Raw genomic sequence first — 17,966 nt, forward strand, 5'->3', positions numbered from 1 at the left:
GAGAAAAGAGTTTTATCCCATTTCACCTACAAGGGAACTGAGACACATGTTTTCAGCACCTTACCTAAGATTACACAGCTAGTGAGTAGGTGATTCATAATTGAAACTCTGTTTACTTTGAAGTATGGGTTTGTTTCAGCACACATCTTGTCAGGAAAGGCACCTTCAGAAAAGACTCTTTTATAAGACATGTTAAGGGTTGAAAGGTTTACTTAGGGAGTAGAAATTAAGGTGAGCCTCGAGCAGATGACAAAGAAGCTCAGTCCAAACGAGTTTAAACAAAAAAGAGGGTTTACTGGCTCATGTAACTGAGAAGATCAGGTAATGTGACCAAGGTCTGGATTTTTCTCGGTCTGGTCTTGTCTCCTGCTGTGTTGGCTTTATCAGGATCTGCCCGTTGCCTGTGAACCTTCCAGCCAGCAGCAGCGGCCCCCTTCCCTCCGGACTCCCCCACCCCCCACCATGGGTCCTGAGCTCATATTCTCTCATTGGACCCAACTGTGGTCGGGGAAAGACAGACTAACAGACCAGTCAGCACCTTCCCCCAGAGCGCCTGGGGAAAACGAGCAGAGAGGCAAATTCCCCAGAGGAAAGTCAGGTGGGAGACGGGAGGATGGATGCTTGGCAGCCTACCAGCATCCCCTAGCAGAGGCCCTAGAGAGGCAAGAGGGGCAGAAATACAGCCTGAGCAGTGGTGGCAACCAGGGGTGGGTGGGCCTGGGTCAGTGGCCAGGATGCCCGCCCTGAAGCTGTGCCTTTGCCAGCTGGCACCTCTTTCCATTGCCATCCCACCACCATGTTGCAACTTGATAGTTCCCTCTTGGGATCCATGGGGGTCTTTGGGTAATGAGGCAGAAATAAGTGTACCTAGGGAAAGTGTTAGTCGCTCACTCATGTCCGACTCTTTGTGACCCCATGGACTGTAGCCCATCAGGCTTCTCTGTCCATGGAATCCTCCAGGCAAGAATTCTAGAGTGGGTAGCCATTCCCTTCTCCAGATTTCTTCCCAACCCAGGGATCGTACCTAGTTCTCCCGCATTGCAGGCAGATTCTTTGCCATCTAAGCCACCAGGGAAGCCCAAGTATACCCAGGAGGGTGGGTCATATCAGTGGAAGTGGGTGGTGGTCCTTCCCCTGGTTGCTCCCAAGATTCCTCCTTTCTGCTCTGGGGCTGCATAAACTCTGCACCCGGAAGGGCCACTGATGATGGTTCCTGACCACCAGCTCCAGTATAAGTTGGGTTGTATAGGTCACCATCTGCTCAGGGATAAAGCAAGCTGTCAGGAAGTGGAGAGAAGGTCTCAAGAATTGGGAACCTGTTGCGTGTCCTAGGAGGATATGACATTTATTATTTCATTGACCCTCTATTAACTAATGCCTAGGTTTGCACAACTGGGGGTTTATGCTGAAGTCATGAGTAGGAAGTTCAATGTTTGGCCCATCAAAACATAGAGCTCATGTGTTTTTTCTTTCTCAGAAAAGCTCCACAGGTAATGAGAAAGAATACTGTCGTAGCAGAAATCAGGAGACATGACTTTGGTCTGGTCTCTACCTACTGTTCTTCACTTGACTTCTTTTAACAAATTAATTTCTGAGCTTTATCTGTAAAGTCAGGGGAGAGAGTTCCTTCCACGTTTGTGAGGATCAAACAAGAAAGCAGGCAACCCCATGTCTGACTGCTAGTAAGTCCCCAGCAGAGTTTTTCTTCTCTTTCTTCCTCAGATAGAATTATTTTACATTCCAGCTTTGTTATTCTAGTGGAGAAACCCAGGTTAGCCTTTGGGAGGCCATTGCTGCCTGAGTTTGAGTCAGATTAGATTTAGCAGGTGCAAAGGGCTGCAGAAGTGACTTGGCGGTTGATAGAATTACAGCCAGGAATCAGACGGGCATTAGGAGTTTTGACTGTTAACTCTTTGTGCTCCAGACTGCAGTCGTCCTCTGAGCTTCTTCTAGCGGGTCTGCTCCTTTGTGAAGGGAGCCACACCCTGTCACACCAGGGGATCATCCTAGTTTCCCCATCTTTGGCTGTCTTTTCTCTGATGCTTAGCCCCTCTGTGCTGCCTTTACACATTCCATCAGTCAACAAAGTCCGATTGATCTTATATCAAATCCCTCTTAAGCCCACACCATCCTGTTCATCCCCACCCAGCCCCCCCACCCCTGCCGCCCCGTTCCAATGATGCCTCATCCCTCACTGGACTCTCATAATTGCTGCCTCACTGTGCATGGCATAAAGAGTGCCCTACCAGTGGTTTTTGTGAATGAGGAATGAGATAATGAGGCAGCTGAAATTTAGTGAAACATTTAAGCTCTGCGTTCCTAAACTTCTTCTATTTGTAAGATAGGCATGGGTCAGTATTTCTAGGAATATTTATGGGCTAGAATTAGGTCCTCTTGCCTGCCACCTACCATGAAGTCATTTCCCCCACCCCCAGCCCATTTTATAGAGATGCTTAACAAGTACTCTGCATATAAGTTAAATAAGCAGGGTGACAGTATATAGCCTTGACGTACTCCTTTCCCTATTTGGAACCAGCCTGTTGTTCCATGTCCAGTTCTAACTGTTGCTTCCTGACCTGCATACAGATTTCTCAAGAGGTAGGTCAGGTGGTCTGGTATTCCCATCTCTCAGAATTTTCCACAGTTCGTTGTGATCCACACAGTCAAAGGCTTTGGCATAGTCAATAAAGCAGAAATAGATGTTTTTCTGGACCAACCAGTCCATCCTAAAGGAGATCAGTCCTGAGTGTTCATTGGAAGCACTGATGTTGTAGCTGAAACTACAATACTTTGGCCACCTGATGGGAAGAGATGACTCATTTGAAAAGACCCTGATGCTGGGAAAGATTGAGGCCAGGAGGAGAAGCAGATAACAGAGGATGAGATGGTTGGATGGCATCATCGACTCAATGGACATGAGTTTGGGTAAACTCCAGAAGTTAGTGTTGGACAGGGAGACCTGGCTTGCTGCAGTCTATGGGGTTGCAAAGAGTCGGACACGACTGAGCAACTGAACTAAACTGAACTTAACAAGTACACGTTAGCGGAGTTGCTTATTTCTATAGGGAAGACCATCCCCAAGTCTTCTGAAGTCTTGAGGGAGATACCCTCCTCTACTTTTCTGAGCTGTCATTTCACCATCCTCATTTAGCTGGCCTCTGGCATATTTAACCTAAACCCATGCAATGCTAGAGGTGAAGTGTGAAAGTGGCTCAGTTGTGTCTGACTCTTTGTAACCCCATGAGTCACAAATTTCCATACAGTCCATGGAATTCTCCAGGCCAGAATACTGGAGTGGGTGGCCTTTCCCTTCTTCAGGGGATCTTCTCAACCCAGGGATCTAACCCAGGTCTCCCGCACTGCAGGCGAATTCTTTACCAGCTGAGCCACAAGGGAAGTCCATGCAATGCTAGAAGTGCCCACTTAACAGCTGGCAGGGAGGAGAGGCAATTTACTTACCCAACTGAATTACCTGTTCATACTCCTGATTCTCCAAGCATATGTCAGAACAAGAAGATGATAGAAGAGATTGATAACACTGTATAGGACTAATAATCCACACGCAAGAGAAGTTTAGCACCTGAAAATGCTTTCTTTCTTTGATGGGGAATCTTTTTCTCCATCAGAACTGCATCCCTCCCCTCACGAGACTTGCGACTGATTTTCTTTTGCAGTATCTACTCAAGGTTCCTTTCCTCTAAAAACAGAAACCCCTAGCTGACAGCTCACAACTCTCTACTGGTTTGGCGGCAGCCAAGGGACTAAAGAACAAGCCTGTTCTGTAGGTGCCTCTGAGGAGCTGATTTTAGGATGCTGCAAGACATCAGAAAATTCTGAGTGTGACAGTTCTTAAGGCAGGAAGATTTCTGCATGCTGGAGGAATGAAGAAACATGTTAAACCATAGTCATAAGCCAGGTTGAGGTAGAGGTTTCTGGAGTGGGGTGGGGATTCCATCGCAGGCTGAGAGCTGTTCCTGTGTGCCTCTTCCAACCAACTTGTTTGTTTCTCAACCATTAATAGGAACTATCCCACTGAGGATGGATGATTTGCCCAAGAATCTCTCCCACAATGCCCTACTTTAGGGCTTGGAATTCCATTATTAGAGATCCATTCATAAGACCATGAGATGAACCAAACATGCAAGAATCTCTTTACAGCACCCCTGCCAAGGGCCACTCAGTTAACACTTCTAGAGCCAGACCCTGGGCTGATTATAATAATGCATAGAAAAGTTAAGTCATATCATCTGCTGCCCAGGAGTATGCAATCTAGATGGTAGCGTCCATCCTAAGAATAACGAGAACAGGAGCAGACATAGATGGTCCTTACCCTATGCCAGGCACTGTCCTACGTGCTCCATGTGATTGAGTCATTTCATTGTCGTGACACCTCTATGAGACTCTTATCCCTATTTACAGGTGAGAAAACGAACAGCAGATCATTTAGTGCTTTGCCTCAGAGTCGCAGAGATAATATATGTACAAGACACTGTGAGAGCAGAGAGAGAGAAGTGTGGTCAGGGAGGTGCTTGCATCTGAACATCTCGACTGGCTGTAGGCTCAAGCTCTCCCTAAGTGCATCTTCACTCCTCCTTTGAAATAAGCATAGTATTCTCCCTCTTGCCAAATTTAGCAACCCCTGTGAAGGGACTAAAGTCTCTAACATCATGATATGAATTTAGCATTCAAACATTTGGCACCTGAGGTGGGAAAGAGCAGAGCCTACGGAAGTAGAGCACTGGGGATTCTCTTGGCTTGCTTCTTGATTTTCCCGAAGCCAGTTCTGCTTATGAGGCTGCAAGGCAGGAGGCAATAAAGTGGCACCCAGCTGGAGGGAGATGTTAATAGTTGGGCAGGTAAACCTCAATCTCCCCTGTTTGACTTAGGCATGGTGACCCGGAGACCTTTTTTTAATTTATGATACTCTATTAGGACTGTTTTGATTTTAAGTGTCTGGGCCAACCCAAACTACATTAAGTCAGAAGGGAATATTAGTGGAGTCCATAGAGGAAAACATTAGAATGGGAAAGACTAGAGATCTCTTTGAGAAAATAAGAGATACCAAGGAAACATTACATGCAAAGATGGGCATAATAAAGAACAGAAATGATATGGACCTAATAGCAGCAGAAGATATTAAGAAAAGGTGGCATGAATACACAGAAAACCTATACAAAAAAGATCTTAGTGACCCAGATAACCACGATGGTGTGATCACTCACCTAGAGCCAGACATCCTGGAGTCCCACATCAAGTGGTCCTTAGGAAGCATCACTGCGAACAAAGCTAGTGGAGGTGATGAAATTCCAGCTGAGCTATTTCAAGTCCTAAAAGATTATGCACTTAAAGTGCTACACTCAATTTGCCAGCAAATTTCAAAAGCACAGCAGAGGCCACAGGACTGCAAAACGTCAGTTTTCATTCCAATCCCAAAGAAAGGCAATGCCAAAAAAGTTCAAACTACTGCACAATTGCAGTCATCTCACACGCTAGCAAAGTAATGCTCAAAATTCTCCAAATGATGCTTCAACAGTACATGAACGAAGAGCTTCCATTTTCAGGGTGGACTCAGAAAAGGCAGAGGAAACAGAGATCAAACTGCCAACATCCGTTGGATCATCGAAAAAGCAAGTGAGTTATAGAAAAACATCTACTTCGGCTTTATTGACTATGCCAGTCTTTGACTGTGTGGATCACAACAAACTAGAAAATTCTGAAAGAGATGGGAACACCAGACCACCTGACCTGCCTCCTGAGAAATCTGTATACAGGTCAAGAAACAACAGTTAGAACTGGGCATGGAAAAATGGACTGGCTCCAAATGGGGAAAGGAGTAGTACATCAAGGCTGTATATTGTCACTGTGCTTATTTAACTTATATGTAGACTACAGCATGCAAAATGCTGGGATGGATGAAGCACAAGCTGGAATCAAGATTGCTGGGAGAAATATCAATAATCTCAGATATTCAGATGATACCACCCTTATGGCAGAAAGTGAAGAGGAACTGAATAGACCCTTGATGAAAGTGAAAGAGGAGAGTGAAAAAGTGGGCTTAAAGCTCAACATTCAGAAAACTAAGATAATGGCATATTGTCCCATCACTTCATGGCAAATGGATGGAGAAACAATGGAAACAGTGAAGGACTTTATTTTCTTGCGCTCCCAAATCACTGCAGATGGTGATTGCAGTCATGAAATTAAAAGATGCTTGCTCCTTGGAAGAAAAGCTATGACCAACCTAGACTGCCTATTAAAAAGGAGAAACATTACTTTGCCAACAAAGGTCCATCTAGACAAAGCTATGGTTTTTCCAGTAGTCATGTACAGATGTGAGAGTTGGACTATAAAGAAGGCCGAGCACCAGTGAATTGATGCATTTGAACTGTGATGTTGGAGAAGACTCTTGAGAGTCCCTTGGACTGCAAGGAGATCTAACCAGTCAAATCCTAAAGGACATCAGTCCTGAATATTCATTGGAAGGACTGATGCTGAAGATAAAGCTCCAATAGTTTGGCCATCTGATGAGAAGAGCCAGCTCATTGGAAAAGACTCTGATGCTGGGAAAGATTGAAGGCAGGAGGAGAAGGGGATGAAAGAGGATGAGATGGTTGAATGGTATCACTGACTCGATGGACATGAGTTTGAGCAAGCTCTGGAAGTTGATGATAGACAGGGAAGCCTGGCGTGCTGCAGTCCGTGGGGTCGGAAAAAGTCAGAAACAACTAAGGGACTGAACTGAACTGAGTGGAGTCCATAGGGAGAAAGTCTAGGAGTTGTTCTGGATCGAGGTACAGCTTGATGCAGGGTCTCACGTGACATTGCCAAGTTTCATGTTCTCATCTTTCAAGTTGGTTCTGTTCTCCTCTTGCCTTATGATCACAAGGTTAATGCAGCAGCTCCAAACCTCACTCTGCTTAGCTTCTGTCTGGGGTTGGGGGAGGGTGATAAAAGATGATCAGAAAAAGAATCCTGGGCTTTTGTCTTATTGACCCTTCTAAGTTGCCTGCTTCTTCCTGGAGCAGTCACTGTGCTCAGAAAAAGAAGTTACACTGATTACCTTCGGCCAGTTTGGTATAAGGATGGAATGAGAGAGGGTGACCAGTGTATCCTCAAGGCAATTCACTTCACCTTGGAGAAAAGTGATGACTCCTTCACTGGAAACTCCTGATGTGATGACTTACATTTTAGCTTCTTCAGACAGTATTTTCTCTCTCTCCAGGGATAACAGCACCCACAAGACACACACCCCCTCACTGGCCTTCTTACCCACAAATATGTGTCCTGTAGTCCCAGAGGCTCAGTGGGTGGAGACTAGGACGGAATGGCTAAAGAGACTATAACGCATAAACTGGCTCTTTCGATTGGCCCTGCAGTTCTTTCACTCCTGAGTCAGGGTTCTTATTTAGAGCAGAGGGACCCAGAACATCTTTGGTCTTACAGATGGTGTTGGTTGGATATCAGCATATGGGGAGGTATGTGGGTGGGAGCAGCTGATGTCAGGAGGGCTGAGTTGGAACATTGGATTCAAGTCAGGAGAAAAGTCTTGAGGTTTCAGTTGGTGAAGAGAAGTCTCCTACACTGAAAGATGTGAATTTCTGGCAGCCTCTCTGTAAGAATGAAGAAAAAGAGGCCAGGAATGGTTAAAACTCCAGTGGACACAGAGTTGAGGCGTATGGAATAGGGGCTGCTAGGCAAGGAGTCAGGGCCTGCTGCCCTGAGAACCTCTGATCACTGACTCCTTCCCCTTGACCGTGGCAAAGGCAACTCGGTAGACAAAGCTGATGCCGCTTACCTGTGTGACTTTGAATAATTCACTTAATCTTGTCAAGTCTAGCTTTCTCATTCTAAATGGGGATAACAGAAATAGCTACTTCAACAAGAAATTGTAAAAACAAGCTTAGCCCATGGCAGGAGATTTAATATCATCGTCAGCTTTTTCCTCCCTGTCTGTAAACTCTAGATACTCAACAACTTGGAAGTTAGTCTCTCAATTCATAATATGATTTCATGACACTAAACATGTTGATAATGAGTGACTGAAATGAACTTGTCATTAGTATTTCTTTCTTTCTATTTTTTGGGGATGAGGTCTTTTTTTGAACAGTTGCCCCAGACCACAGAAAAATGGAGGTGTTCTGGTTCAGTGGGTCCCACCCTTCCTGCGGTCATTGGATCAGAGCCACCTAGATGGGAATCCCTGCTCCACCCCTGACTAGCTGTCATATTTGGAAATAAATTGAATCTCTCATGTCAGAATCTTGCTGAGTAAAATGAGGGTAATGATACTTGCCCACAAAGTTAATGCTAGGATTTGCGACAATTCATGTAAAACCTGGCCTTGTTACAATTCTGTATATCATCAGTGCCCGTTCTGTGGGATTTTACAATTCAAAATGTTACTGCATGGTAGCTCCCGGAAGGAGACAGCCCCGGAGGATCCCACCTGGTGTTGGAGGAGCCCGCTAAAATGGCCATACATATGTACAAGGAGTAAGCGTCTTTTAATTTTATGGCTTCGGTCATCATCCACAGTGATTTTGGAGCCCAAGAAGATTAAAATCTGTCACTGTTTTCACTTTTTCCTTTTATTTGCCATGAAGTGGTGGGACTGGATGCCATGATCTTAGTTTTGTGAATGTTAGTTTTAAGCCAGTTTTCTCACTCTTTACTTTTACCCTCATCAAGAGGCTCTTTAGTTTCTCTTTGATTTCTGCCATTCAGTGGTATCATCTGAATATCTGAGGTTGTTGATGTTTCTCCCAGGTATCTTGATTCCAGCTTGTGAGTCATCTAGGCTGGCGTTTCGCATGATGCACTCTGCATTAAAGTTAACTAAGCAGGGTGACAATATACAGCCTTGTTGGAATCCTTTCCCAATTTTGAACCAGTTGTTCCTCATCTGGTTCTAACTATTGCTTCTTAACCTGCATACAGGTTTCTCAGGAAATAGGTTAGGTGGTCTGGTGTTCCCATCTCTTTAAGAATTTTGCACAGTTTGTTGTGATCCACACAGTCAGAGGCTTAAGCGTAGTCAATGAAACAGAAGTAGATATTCTTCTGGAATGCCCTTGCTTTCTCTATGATCCAGTGAACATTGGCAATTTGATCTCTGGATCCTCTGTCTTTTCTAAATCTAGCTTGTACATCTGGAAGTTCTTGGTTCATGTACTGCTGAAGCCTAGCTTGAAGGATTTTGAGCATTACCTTGCTAGCATGTGAATTTTAGAATGAAACTATGCTAATCCTGATATTTGAGGATGTCTGTGAGATTTAAATGGAAAATGTGGGTACCTGCTGAGCAGAATGTAGTAGGACCTCAGTGCTGCTCAAGATGGCCAGCTGTCTTCTCGTGTTGATCATAGTAGAATGACACTTCCTGGATCCCTTGTTGTAGGATGGTACTGTGTGACAAAGTCCAGTCAAAGAATTGTGGGTCAGAATGAGGTCAGTAACTTCCGGATCAGAGCATTTAATTGCTGACTTTTAGCTCAGTCACCTTAACTTAATCTTGACATTTGGGATGGTGACTATTTAGTATGCCTGAACTCTGTACCTTAGGCCAGTGTAGTGTGAGGAAGAATAACTTTTGGTTTACTGAGATTTTTGGAGATGTTTTTCCTAGTACATAACCTGGCCTGTAGGGCCCAAGATAATAGACAGCGTCATGAGCACTTGCTTTAGTGCCAGACACATGCTGGTCCACACTTTATAATGATACCCTAGAAAGATGTGTCATTATTATCTTCATATTTATGTGGGGACACTAAGGTCAACAATGTTAAGTAACTTGCCCAGTCACCCTGCTAGTTAGTAAGTGGTAGCCTGAGGATTTAAACCCATATTGTCTAACTTTAGAGCCTGTGCTCTTAATCACTATTGTGCAGACTCCATAGGCCAGACCTGTGGTTTCCTGGCACGATCAGCCAAGATTAATTCTGCCTTCCCTTTCTCGTGAACTGCATCCCCTGCAGTTTCATTTGGAAATGACTTCCTCTGTTGGCTTTCCCTCTTTGGTGTGGTGGTGAGGCTGAGAAACCAGGGGGACGGCCTGTTGCGGTTATCCAGCTCTCAAGTTGTCACAGGAAGTCTCTCATTTGCTTTGCTTTGCTCGACCACTCTTTGGTTTTTAACCTCTTATCGAAACCAAAATCTTCGATATGGGGACAAGAAACTTCTTAAGAAAATGGAAGGCTTTTTTTTTTTTTTTTTTCTATCTTGGCTTAAAGGCCTCAGAGTGATTATCTTGAGTCAGCTTCCTAGAAACCAAGCCTGAGATGGGGCTTCTTGGTGTGTGGTTTATTTCATGGGGTGCTTTGTGGAGAAACCCATAAAGAAGTGAGGAAGGTGGGATAGGGCAAGGAAGGAAGATGGGTGGGATCGGGAGGGGGTGGCGCGGCGGCAGGGAGAGAGGTCCCAGAAGGAGGGGATGTATGTATCCATATAGCTTATTCACATCATTGTACTGCAGAAGTTAACAAAACATTCTAAAGCAACTATGTGTGTGTGCTAGGTCGCTTCAGTCGTGACTGACTCTTTGTGACCCTATGGACTGTAGCCCATGGGTCTCCTCTGTTCATGGGATTCTCCAGGCAAGAATACTGGAGTAGGTTGCCATGCTCTCCTCCAGGGGATCTTCCCAACCCAGGGATCGAACTTGCATCTCCTGTGGCTCCTGCATTGCAGGTGTGGATTCTTTACCACTGAGCCAACAGAGAACCCCCAAAACTACTATACCCCAAGGGAAAAGAAAGAAGCTAAAGAAAGATGCAGTATAGGTGAAGCCTAGCCTCAGCCTGACTCCATGGGGGAGCTATGGTGTATGATTGTACTATAGAACTTGTTCTGCATTGAGTCAAGGAGACTGAGATTTTTTCATTTCCCTGAATCAGTTGGTCATTGGCCTTAGATATAACTTCCCAGGGGCTTCCCAGGTGGCGCTAGTGGTAAAGAACCTGCATGACAATGCAGGAGACATAAGAGATGTGAGTTCGATCCCTAGCTCTGGAAAATCCCCTGGAGGAGGGCATGGCAACCCATTCCAATATTCTTGCCTAGAGAATCCCGTGGACAGAGTAGCCTGGCCCATGGGGTCACAGTCGGACATGACCAAAGTGACTTACACACGCACATAACCTCCCAGGCATCACCAGGTGAAGTGGTTCCCATTGGCTAAAGGCAATCTACCAAGAAAGATGCAGGTGTGAGGTCAGTACAGCCAGCGCCTGCAGCAGCTGGGAGGTGAAGGGATCTGGAGGATGTACCGGAGCATCTGCTACAGTGTTTGAGGTCATTGGCTCATCTTTTTTAGATTTGTGCTTTTTCTGGGAGTGGTAGGGTCAAGCTAAGGGGAGGCAGAAAAGTGTGTAACACAGTAGTGGGATATGACACAGTGATGCCTCATTACATGCTTTTTGTTGACATCCAAGTGTGTGTGTGCAGTGAGAGCCGAGGAGGCAGAGAACTCTGTCTTGACCTTTGGACCTGGAACTGAGACACACTGTCTGTCGCCTGGGAATGTTTTTTCTTAACTTTCTAAATGGGCACCGTGACTACCAAAAATGCTTTGGCAACTCTTGGGATGTTTTCCTTCTTAGTGAAATGGGTGTGTGCGTGCTGTTGCGTCCTACTGTTTGTGACCCCGTGGACTGTAGCCCACCAGGCTCCTCTGTCCATGGGACTCTCCAGGCAAGAATACTGGAGTGGGTTGCCATGCCCTCCTCCAGGGCATCTTCCTGATACCGGGATAGAACCCCTGTCTCTGTGTCTCCTGCATTGGCAGGCGGATTCTTTACCACTGAGAGCCACCTGGGCCGCTTCAAACTCTTAGACCCAGAGTCAGCAACTCAGAATAATAATATTAATAATGGCACCAACACAAACACAATTTATTAAATGGCTGCTATGTGACAAGGGCTTTGGCTGTATAACTATTTTACCTAATTCTCTCTATGACCCTGCAAGGTAAGAAGTTAGAGGATCCATTTTATGGTCCAGAACAACAAATATCAGGGAACGTTAGCAATTTCCCCAAGGAAACACAGTTAAAACAGTTCGGATGGGAATTCCCTGACTGTCCCGTGGTTAGGTCTCTGCACTTCTGCAAGGGGCAGAGGTCCAATCCCTGGTCAGGGAACTAAGGTCCTACAAGCCACCCCACAAAAAAAATCCCCCAAAACAAACAAATGAAAACCAGTTTGCATGTAGTAAAACAAATCACAGCATCAAAAAATGGAAGATTAAGGAAATTCATTAAGAATTTAGATGAAAAATGATGATTAATTCTTAATTTAGAATTAAGAAAATGATGAAAAACCATATTGCTCATCAAAGAGCAGAAAATGTAATATAAGAGGGAAGTCTCACTTTTTTGATTAATATCAAAATCTTGCCATGCTGAGTGTGGAGAAGGAGACCTAGGCAAGGCTGACTCGTCGGAGACAGGATTTGGTTCTGGAGGTGTCTGACTCTCTGACTCTAAAGGGGCAACATCTTACTTTGCCATATTGTTTGAATAAACACAATATTTTAAGATGTCTGCCTACTTAGTTCTGAACCATGAATTCCAGTATAGAAGAGTGGTTAAACACTCAGACCTTGGAGGCAGACAGACTTGAGCATTGGCTTCATGACTTGGGGCAAGTTATGTATGTAACCTCTCTAAGCCTCAGTTTCCCATGTGTCCAATGGGGTAAGAGTACTTAGCATGTATAGCTCCTATGTGGATTAAATGGTATAATGTATATAAAATACCTGTCATGTAAAATCACTTATTCTCCAGCAGTCATTATACTACATCCAGGAGAAGCTTCCAGTCTAGTTGGGGAGAAAAGACAGTTTCAGTTTCTATTAATAATAAGCAACCTCAGAAATTGGTGGCTTGAAACAACAATGGTTTATCATTGAGCATGTTTTTATGAGTTGGCTGGGTAAACTACCCAGTTACGTTGCATATCCTGTCAGCCTGGCTTCTCATGTGGTTGGATGTAGCTGGGGGCTTAACTGAGCTCTAACAAGGGGTGTTCAGGAAAGGCTTTGGTCCTCCTTCACCTGCTTCTTATTATCAGTAGTCTAGCTCAAGCTTCTTATATGGCAACTGGACTCTAGGAGCCCCCAGACCAAAGCACACTGCCTTTTTAAATGTTAGGCTCAGAGTTAGCACATTGTCACCTCCATAGATGAAACAAATTACATGGGCACTCCGGATTCAAGGGGAGGGGGAATCAGACTCCAAGTCTCATTGGGCAGAGTGGCATTGATGTGTTGGGAGAGGAGGAGTTATTGGCACCTGTATTAGAGTTCTCCAGAGAAATAGAACCAATAATAACATACAGGTGTGTGTGTGTGTGTGTGTGTGTGTGTATGTGTGTGTATGTATGTGTGTATGTGTGTGTGTGTATGTGTGTGTATGTATGTGTGTGTGTATGTGTGTGTATGTATGTGTGTGTGTGTATGTGTGTGTATGTATGTGTGTGTGTGTGTGTGTGTGTGTGTGTGTGTGTGTGTGTGTGTGTAGAGAGAATTTTGTGGCTCTTGTGGTTATGAAAGCTGAGAAGTCCTACAAGCTGCCATCTGGAGAATCAGGAAAGCTGGTGGTGAAATTCAGTCTGAGTCTGAAGCCCTGAGAACTGGTGGTGGTGTCGGGTAGGGCTAATGATGTAAGTGCTGATCTGAGTCTGAAAGCCCCGGAACCAGTGTCCAAGAGCAAGAGAAGATGGTGATCTCAGCTCAAGCATAGAGAATGTATTTGCCCTTCCACCTCCTTTTTGTTGTATTCAGGCCCTCAGTGGGTTGGATGAGGTTCTCCCACTGGGTTCTCTTTGCTGTCTACTGAATCAAATGCTGATCTCTTCTAGAAACACTCTCATAGACACACCCAGAAATAATACCTTTACTATCTGTATTGGCATCGTTCAGCCCAGTTGATACATAAAGTTAACCATCTCAGCGGTCATATTTGGAGACTATCTCTCACGAAGGCACCCATTCTAGACCTTACTGTCTGACAGAGTGCTACCTTTGGGCTACAGATATTTACCGTGATGGAGAATACCCTGCAGAGTGCATTAAAAGTTTTAGAGATGGCTTCACAGAGCTCCAGGGGGCCTCTGCATGAAGGATGTGAAATAGCTATGCAAGGAAAAGGAGAGGGTCTTTCTGCTAGTTTGATTTTTCGCCCACGTGAACCAGGACAAATTCTGTAAATTGGGAAGAGTGGGACCCTGATTTTAACTGTCAAATTGATCTACAGTTGTCAGATGGGATAATTTAACCCTCAAATGAGGGTGATTTATCCTGTGTATTGTAATCAGATCATCATCTAAGTTGTTCCCCACGAGCTCTGGTAAATCACTTTTAGTACATATTGAAAGTGACAATATTGTATTTTATCACCGAATTGCCATCTTACAGTAATAACTAATGCATGTCATCGGCTTTGGCTCCAGCGCTGAATTACACTCACTTGGAGGCGCATAGATCCAGACGGGAGCTGTCACTTCTGTCTGCTTGTCCATGGCCTGAACCAAGGCTGGTGGGGAAACTGTACCTTTGTTGCAGCCTTTCCCTGTTGGCTGGCTCAGAGATACTTAAGGTCTTGGGAAGCATGGAACTTCTCTTCAGTGCAGTTTGGGTCAATATGACCTCGGGTAGGCCTCGTGATTTTATTAAATGAGTGATGAGTGTTTTGATGACTAAAGGTAAGGATCTTATTTAAACACAGAAGTAAGGACTGGTGAGGAATCGAGCTCAGATTCTAATGGTGGGATGGCATCACTGACTCAATGGACATGAGTTTGGGCAGGCTCCAGGAAATGGTGAAGGACAGGGAGGCCTGGCATGCTGTGGTCCATGGGGTTGCAGAGTCAGACACGACTGAGTGACTGAACAACTGCTTCAACCTTGTAAGTGGTCTTACCACCAGTCACCTCAAAATCGTCTTGTCTAGAAGCCCCCATAGCAATTTTCATGGCATGCAGAGACAGCCATGCTTCAAGCCTGGCTTGAAAGCATCACAGCCCGCCATTGCCCGTGGGAGGTTGTCCCTGGTCCTAGCCTGCACGGCTCTCCCTAGTCTGGCCCCTGCCCACCTGTCTAGCCTCAGCTTGTTCTGATCCACATCTTGAAATTTCTGTCCCACCTGCACACACCGTGTTCTGCTTCTCTGCACCACTTTTGCGTCCTTCCCTTTGCCTGGAATGTACTCGCCTGGTTACCCCACCAACTCCCCTAGTTGGGGAGGATATACTGCAAACGTCCCTCCTGGAAGCACATGCTCCTGTTGTCTTGGGTGCCTCATTCTTACTGTCTCACTTGTCACAACACATTGTCATTACTTATTTATGCTTCTAGCTCCACCACTAGACAGACTGTGAGCTCCTTGAAGCCAGGAGCTTATTTCAATCTTGTTGCTAACCCACCTGACCAGCACAGAACTGACTGGCTCAGAGGAGATGCTGAATAAACGTTTGTGGAATTAATGGATTTGTGAGGATTCCTCTTTGGGTTGTCATGGAAATTCATGCGTGGTGGAGACTTGGAATTTTCACCCTGAGTCTGAGTTCCCTTTAGTGAAGGGGTTTCCTGTTTTGATATTACATATCTGTATGGGAATCAGTATGAGTATTTACTGCAAAGGTGAAATTTTTATGACTCTGAGACAAAAGCCTGGGCAAGGGCACAGAGATGGATTCATCTGGACGAGTTTGGAGGTGTTTGTACATTCAGTATTATGTGAGAAATTAAGCAAGTCCTCACACTGATGAATTTGAGTTCAGTTTTATTTCTGGAGATGTTCCTGTGTTAGAAATAAGATTGTGTATGTGTATGCTAAGTCACTTCTGTTATGTCTGACCCTTTGTGACCCTATAAACTGTAGCCCGCCAGGCTCCTCTGTCCATGGGATTCTCCAGGCAAGAGTACTGGAGTGGGTTCCCATGCCTTTTGGATGATCATTTTATTCATGTTGGTAGATTGGGCTGTCAGATCTCGTAGAACATCCCAAACCATTTGCCTTCAGTTCTTTTTTCCTCAACCTGCCCTTAGAAACGAGGAATCTGAGAGTAAGTTCCAGGGATGGTAGGAGAAGGGAGAATGCATTCCCACGTTTCTAACCCAAGTGCATATGCTCCTTCTTTTGAGAGAAGTGAAAGGTCTCTGAGACTAGGAACTGGCTCTCCGCTTTCGAACCGCAATCTGTAGGCAGATGGGCCAAGGAACCCCATGCAGGCCCAGAGACAGACGTCAGAGTATGCCTTGCAAGAAAACAAGACAAGTGTAGTGGGGACCAGGTAATAGGAGCCTCCAAAAAGAAGTCTTCTTCTACATCTCTCATTCTAGGTGCATCCCTTATTCTGGTTGTAATGGTAATAGTGCTATTAATATAATAATAATGATCATGATTTATGTACATTGAAAGTTTTCTACAGGCTAGGCACCAGGCCAAACATTTTACTTGGCCTACTTGATTTCAACTCACAACTTTATGAGCAGATAAATTTAATTTCCATGTTATGGATGAGGCACAGGGAGACAAAAAAATTCGCCCAAGGTTGCATAGCTAATAAATGGAGGAGCTGGGATTTGAACCCAGGTAGTCCAACAGGACTCTATAATCCTAACCTTGGCACTATATTACTTTCCAAGTAATAACAACAACAACAATAGTAACAGGTGTGGCTAACGATTATTGGGGGCTAACTCTGTGCTGGACCCTCGCCAGGCTCTTTACAAGGAGAGCCTCATTTACTCTTACCACAACCTTGGGTTATTATTATTGTCCTCTTTTCACAGATGGAGTGACTGAGACTTAGAGATTCAGTACCATGTCTGAGGTCACACAGCTAGTTCACGATGGATCTGGATTCATTCTCAGGCTCTGCATCTCCTGAGACCCCAGTTCTATTTTTTATTTTGGTTCAGAAAGTGTTCTCTTTCCTTCAATCCAGATCTCTTTCTCAGCAGTCAGTTCTCATCTCCTTCCTGAGGATGACACCAAAGAGAATTTCCATCTTCTTTGAAGGCAAAAGCCCTATGTCAATGAAGAGGGTGGTAGATTCTGTCCGGGAGTGGGGCTCCAAAAACAGTAGAACTCAGGAACAACTGAACGCTTATCAGAAAGCTTATGAGAGGGAACAGTTCTAGAGACTGGGTGAATGGGAACTTGCTTCATCCAACTGTATTTGAAGCCAGAACACCAGGTCACAACACTGACCTGCACCAGGGGCTGTATTGGTGACCAAGGAAAAGCAACCCTCTCTAGATTTTTAGTTCCACTGATAGTGAGGACTTTACCTCTGTGTGTTTATGCATTTGTGTGTGTGTGTACATGTGTATGACTCCTGATGGTACCCCTGCACAGTTTGGTTGGGTAGGAGAGGTGCCTGTTGTGTAGAGAGCACTCAACTTACGCTTGTGGGCAGGGGAGGTTTAAAAAAAAGCTAAAGTGGTATCATTCGCCTTAAGCTGACCTGAAAGTCTAAGTAGAGATGTAAGGCAGATATATGTATGTGGACAGTATTTTCATGGATTAACTTGACCAGTGGATTTGCAAACTTTTTGAAATGATAAAACCTACAAATAATTTTTAGTGACAAAACCTTTATGAACATAAAGTTCTCTTAGTCTTTGTACAGGAAAGCTAGTAGAGCGAAGTTTATATCAGTTTGCAACTAGCGATTCATGTCTTTACATGTGAGTGTCAGACTTTTGAAATAACATTATTAATAAAATTAAGAAGATAATGTTGGGAGGGGTGCAATAAAATGATTCCATCCTTTTCATCATGTCTTTATCTGGATCACCATGAAACTAATCTGATCATTTTCCACCTCCACGTGAAACGCTTACTCTGCTCACCTTTTGGGGCTGTCATTTGTTGCATTTGGGAACGACTGTGCAAATGCAGGATGTAGTTGAAAGAAAAACAGGTAGGCAAAGGAATTGCTCGGAACTAGCTTAAGAATGGA

General features: G+C 44.7%; 1 protein-coding gene and 1 long non-coding RNA gene across 26 annotated transcripts in view; both read left to right on the plus strand.

The window, feature by feature from the left end:
- Positions 1 to 17,966, plus strand: part of NRXN3 (neurexin 3) — a 1,774,064-nt gene that overhangs the window by 243,051 nt on the left and 1,513,047 nt on the right. The window lies entirely within an intron of this gene.
- Positions 11,193 to 17,966, plus strand: part of LOC139035693 (uncharacterized) — a 48,592-nt gene continuing 41,818 nt past the window's right edge. The window contains exon 1 of the long non-coding RNA XR_011488397.1: positions 11,193 to 11,289. This is a non-coding gene — a long non-coding RNA (uncharacterized lncRNA). The remainder of the gene's footprint in view (positions 11,290 to 17,966) is intronic.

Source organism: Odocoileus virginianus, chromosome 6, assembly GCF_023699985.2.
Source record: "Odocoileus virginianus isolate 20LAN1187 ecotype Illinois chromosome 6, Ovbor_1.2, whole genome shotgun sequence".
NCBI classification, from domain to species: Eukaryota; Metazoa; Chordata; class Mammalia; order Artiodactyla; family Cervidae; genus Odocoileus; species Odocoileus virginianus.